We start from the raw sequence: 6,054 nt of genomic DNA on the forward strand, positions 1-6,054 counted from the left end.
TGACCTAAGTTTGAGGATTGCGCTCAAATCAAATGTCCTAGAACCAAATTTCCACATGTAACTACTAGATTGTGATAAAATACACTAATGGGTGAAGTTTGGTTGACTTCTGCGCAGCGGTTTGGGAGTTAACATCAAAATTACATTTCTCGGCCATATCGCATAGATCTCACTGTGAAAAGGCTTAAATGACTTTTTTAATTAAGTTTGATGATTGCGCTCAAACAAAATTTCCTAGAACAAAATTTTCAAATGTAACTACTAGATTGTGATACAATACACTATTGGGTGAAGTTTGGTTGACTTCTGCGCAGCGGTTTGGGAGTTAACATCAAAATTACATTTCTCGGCCATATCGCATAGATCTCACTGTGAAAAGGCTTAAATGACTTTTTTAATTAAGTTTGATGATTGCGTTCAAACAAAATGTCCTAGAACAAAATTTTCAAATGTAACTACTAGATTGTGATACAATACACTATTGGGTGAAGTTTGGTTGACTTCTGCGCAGCGGTTTGGGAGTTAACATCAAAATTACATTTCTCGGCCATATCGCATAGATCTCACTGTGAAAAGGCTTAAATGGCTTTTTTGACCTAAGTTTGAGGATTGCGCTCAAACAAAATGTCCTAGAACAAAATTTTCAAATGTAACTACTAGATTGTGATACAATACACTATTGGGTGAAGTTTGGTTGACTTCTGCGCAGCGGTTTGGGAGTTAACATCAAAATTACATTTCTCGGCCATATCGCATAGATCTCACTGTGAAAAGGCTTAAATGACTTTTTTAATTAAGTTTGATGATTGCTTTCAAACAAAATGTCCTAGAACAAAATTTTCAAATGTAACTACTAGATTGTGATACAATACACTATTGGGTGAAGTTTGGTTGACTTCTGCGCAGCGGTTTGGGAGTTAACATCAAAATTACATTTCTCGGCCACATCGCATAGATCTCACTGTGAAAAGGCTTAAATGACTTTTTTAATTAAGTTTGATGATTGCGTTCAAACAAAATGTCCTAGAACAAAATTTTCAAATGTAACTACTAGATTGTGATACAATACACTATTGGGTGAAGTTTGGTTGACTTCTGCGCAGCGGTTTGGGAGTTAACATCAAAATTACATTCCTCGGCCATATCGCATAGATCTCACTGTGAAAAGGCTTAAATGGCTTTTTTGACCTAAGTTTGAGGATTGCGCTCAAACAAAATGTCCTAGAACAAAATTTTCAAATGTAACTACTAGATTGTGATACAATACACTATTGGGTGAAGTTTGGTTGACTTCTGCGCAGCGGTTTGGGAGTTAACATCAAAATTACATTTCTCGGCCATATCGCATAGATCTCACTGTGAAAAGGCTTAAATGACTTTTTTAATTAAGTTTGATGATTGCGTTCAAACAAAATGTCCTAGAACAAAATTTTCAAATGTAACTACTAGATTGTGATACAATACACTATTGGGTGAAGTTTGGTTGACTTCTGCGCAGCGGTTTGGGAGTTAACATCAAAATTACATTTCTCGGCCATATCGCATAGATCTCACTGTGAAAAGGCTTAAATGACTTTTTTAATTAAGTTTGATGATTGCGCTCAAACAAAATTTCCTAGAACAAAATTTTCAAATGTAACTACTAGATTGTGATACAATACACTATTGGGTGAAGTTTGGTTGACTTCTGCGCAGCGGTTTGGGAGTTAACATCAAAATTACATTTCTCGGCCATATCGCATAGATCTCACTGTGAAAAGGCTTAAATGGCTTTTTTGACCTAAGTTTGAGGATTGCGCTCAAATCAAATGTCCTAGAACCAAATTTCCACATGTAACTACTAGATTGTGATAAAATACACTAATGGGTGAAGTTTGGTTGACTTCTGCGCAGCGGTTTGGGAGTTAACATCAAAATTACATTTCTCGGCCATATCGCATAGATCTCACTGTGAAAAGGCTTAAATGACTTTTTTAATTAAGTTTGATGATTGCGCTCAAACAAAATTTCCTAGAACAAAATTTTCAAATGTAACTACTAGATTGTGATACAATACACTATTGGGTGAAGTTTGGTTGACTTCTGCGCAGCGGTTTGGGAGTGAACATCAAAATTACATTTCTCGGCCATATCGCATAGATCTCACTGTGAAAAGGCTTAAATGGCTTTTTTGACCTAAGTTTGAGGATTGCGCTCAAATCAAATGTCCTAGAACCAAATTTCCACATGTAACTACTAGATTGTGATAAAATACACTAATGGGTGAAGTTTGGTTGACTTCTGCGCAGCGGTTTGGGAGTTAACATCAAAATTACATTTCTCGGCCATATCGCATAGATCTCACTGTGAAAAGGCTTAAATGACTTTTTTAATTAAGTTTGATGATTGCGCTCAAACAAAATTTCCTAGAACAAAATTTTCAAATGTAACTACTAGATTGTGATACAATACACTATTGGGTGAAGTTTGGTTGACTTCTGCGCAGCGGTTTGGGAGTTAACATCAATATTACATTTTTCGGCCATATCGCATAGATCTCACTGTGAAAAGGCTTAAATGGCTTTTTTGACATAAGTTTGAGGATTGCGCTCAAATCAAATGTCCTAAAACCAAATTTCCACATGTAACTACTAGATTGTGATACAATACACTAATGGGTGAAGTTTGGTTGACTTCTGCGCAGCGGTTTGGGAGTTAACATCAAAATTACATTTCTCGGCCATATCGCATAGATCTCACTGTGAAAAGGCTTAAATGACTTTTTTAATTAAGTTTGATGATTGCGTTCAAACAAAATGTCCTAGAACAAAATTTTTAAATGTAACTACTAGATTGTGATACAATACACTATTGGGTGAAGTTTGGTTGACTTCTGCGCAGCGGTTTGGGAGTTAACATCAAAATTACATTTCTCGGCCATATCGCATAGATCTCACTGTGAAAAGGCTTAAATGGCTTTTTTGACCTAAGTTTGAGGATTGCGCTCAAATCAAATGTCCTAGAACCAAATTTCCACATGTAACTACTAGATTGTGATAAAATACACTAATGGGTGAAGTTTGGTTGACTTCTGCGCAGCGGTTTGGGAGTTAACATCAAAATTACATTTCTCGGCCATATCGCATAGATCTCACTGTGAAAAGGCTTAAATGACTTTTTTAATTAAGTTTGATGATTGCGCTCAAACAAAATTTCCTAGAACAAAATTTTCAAATGTAACTACTAGATTGTGATACAATACACTATTGGGTGAAGTTTGGTTGACTTCTGCGCAGCGGTTTGGGAGTTAACATCAAAATTACATTTCTCGGCCATATCGCATAGATCTCACTGTGAAAAGGCTTAAATGACTTTTTTAATTAAGTTTGATGATTGCGTTCAAACAAAATGTCCTAGAACAAAATTTTCAAATGTAACTACTAGATTGTGATACAATACACTATTGGGTGAAGTTTGGTTGACTTCTGCGCAGCGGTTTGGGAGTTAACATCAAAATTACATTTCTCGGCCATATCGCATAGATCTCACTGTGAAAAGGCTTAAATGGCTTTTTTGACCTAAGTTTGAGGATTGCGCTCAAACAAAATGTCCTAGAACAAAATTTTCAAATGTAACTACTAGATTGTGATACAATACACTATTGGGTGAAGTTTGGTTGACTTCTGCGCAGCGGTTTGGGAGTTAACATCAAAATTACATTTCTCGGCCATATCGCATAGATCTCACTGTGAAAAGGCTTAAATGACTTTTTTAATTAAGTTTGATGATTGCTTTCAAACAAAATGTCCTAGAACAAAATTTTCAAATGTAACTACTAGATTGTGATACAATACACTATTGGGTGAAGTTTGGTTGACTTCTGCGCAGCGGTTTGGGAGTTAACATCAAAATTACATTTCTCGGCCACATCGCATAGATCTCACTGTGAAAAGGCTTAAATGACTTTTTTAATTAAGTTTGATGATTGCGTTCAAACAAAATGTCCTAGAACAAAATTTTCAAATGTAACTACTAGATTGTGATACAATACACTATTGGGTGAAGTTTGGTTGACTTCTGCGCAGCGGTTTGGGAGTTAACATCAAAATTACATTCCTCGGCCATATCGCATAGATCTCACTGTGAAAAGGCTTAAATGGCTTTTTTGACCTAAGTTTGAGGATTGCGCTCAAACAAAATGTCCTAGAACAAAATTTTCAAATGTAACTACTAGATTGTGATACAATACACTATTGGGTGAAGTTTGGTTGACTTCTGCGCAGCGGTTTGGGAGTTAACATCAAAATTACATTTCTCGGCCATATCGCATAGATCTCACTGTGAAAAGGCTTAAATGACTTTTTTAATTAAGTTTGATGATTGCGTTCAAACAAAATGTCCTAGAACAAAATTTTCAAATGTAACTACTAGATTGTGATACAATACACTATTGGGTGAAGTTTGGTTGACTTCTGCGCAGCGGTTTGGGAGTTAACATCAAAATTACATTTCTCGGCCATATCGCATAGATCTCACTGTGAAAAGGCTTAAATGACTTTTTTAATTAAGTTTGATGATTGCGCTCAAACAAAATTTCCTAGAACAAAATTTTCAAATGTAACTACTAGATTGTGATACAATACACTATTGGGTGAAGTTTGGTTGACTTCTGCGCAGCGGTTTGGGAGTTAACATCAAAATTACATTTCTCGGCCATATCGCATAGATCTCACTGTGAAAAGGCTTAAATGGCTTTTTTGACCTAAGTTTGAGGATTGCGCTAAAATCAAATGTCCTAGAACCAAATTTCCACATGTAACTACTAGATTGTGATACAATACACTAATGGGTGAAGTTTGGTTTACTTCTGCGCAGCGGTTTGGGAGTTAACATCAAAATTACATTTCTCGGCCATATCGCATAGATCTCACTGTGAAAAGGCTTAAATGGCTTTTTTGACCTAAGTTTAATAACTGCGCTCAAACCAAATGTCCTAGAACGAAATTTTCAAATGTAACTACTAGAATGTGATACAATACACTATTGGGTGAAGTTTGGTTGACTTCTGCGCAGCGGTTTGGGAGTTAACATCAAAATTACATTTCTCGGCCATATCGCATAGATCTCACTGTGAAAAGGCTTTAATGGCTTTTTTGACCTAAGTTTGAGGATTGCGCTCAAACAAAATGTCCTAGAACAAAATTTTCAAATGTAACTACTAGATTGTGATACAATACACTATTGGGTGAAGTTTGGTTGACTTCTGCGCAGCGGTTTGGGAGTTAACATCAAAATTACATTTCTCGGCCATATCGCATAGATCTCACTGTGAAAAGGCTTAAATGACTTTTTTAATTAAGTTTGATGATTGCGTTCAAACAAAATGTCCTAGAACAAAATTTTCAAATGTAACTACTAGATTGTGATACAATACACTATTGGGTGAAGTTTGGTTGACTTCTGCGCAGCGGTTTGGGAGTTATCATCAAAATTACATTTCTCGGCCATATCGCATAGATCTCACTGTGAAAAGGCTTAAATGGCTTTTTTGACCTAAGTTTGAGGATTGCGCTCAAACCAAATGTCCTAGAACGAAATTTTCAAATGTAACTACTAGAATGTGATACAATACACTATTGGGTGAAGTTTGGTTGACTTCTGCGCAGCGGTTTGGGAGTTAACATCAAAATTACATTTCTCGGCCATATCGCATAGATCTCACTGTGAAAAGGCTTAAATGGCTTTTTTGACCTAAGTTTGAGGATTGCGCTCAAATCAAATGTCCTAGAACCAAATTTCCACATGTAACTACTAGATTGTGATAAAATACACTAATGGGTGAAGTTTGGTTGACTTCTGCGCAGCGGTTTGGGAGTTAACATCAAAATTACATTTCTCGGCCATATCGCATAGATCTCACTGTGAAAAGGCTTAAATGACTTTTTTAATTAAGTTTGATGATTGCGCTCAAACAAAATTTCCTAGAACAAAATTTTCAAATGTAACTACTAGATTGTGATACAATACACTATTGGGTGAAGTTTGGTTGACTTCTGCGCAGCGGTTTGGGAGTGA

Source organism: Corythoichthys intestinalis, unplaced genomic scaffold, assembly GCF_030265065.1.
Source record: "Corythoichthys intestinalis isolate RoL2023-P3 unplaced genomic scaffold, ASM3026506v1 HiC_scaffold_31, whole genome shotgun sequence".
Lineage (NCBI taxonomy): Eukaryota > Metazoa > Chordata > Actinopteri > Syngnathiformes > Syngnathidae > Corythoichthys > Corythoichthys intestinalis.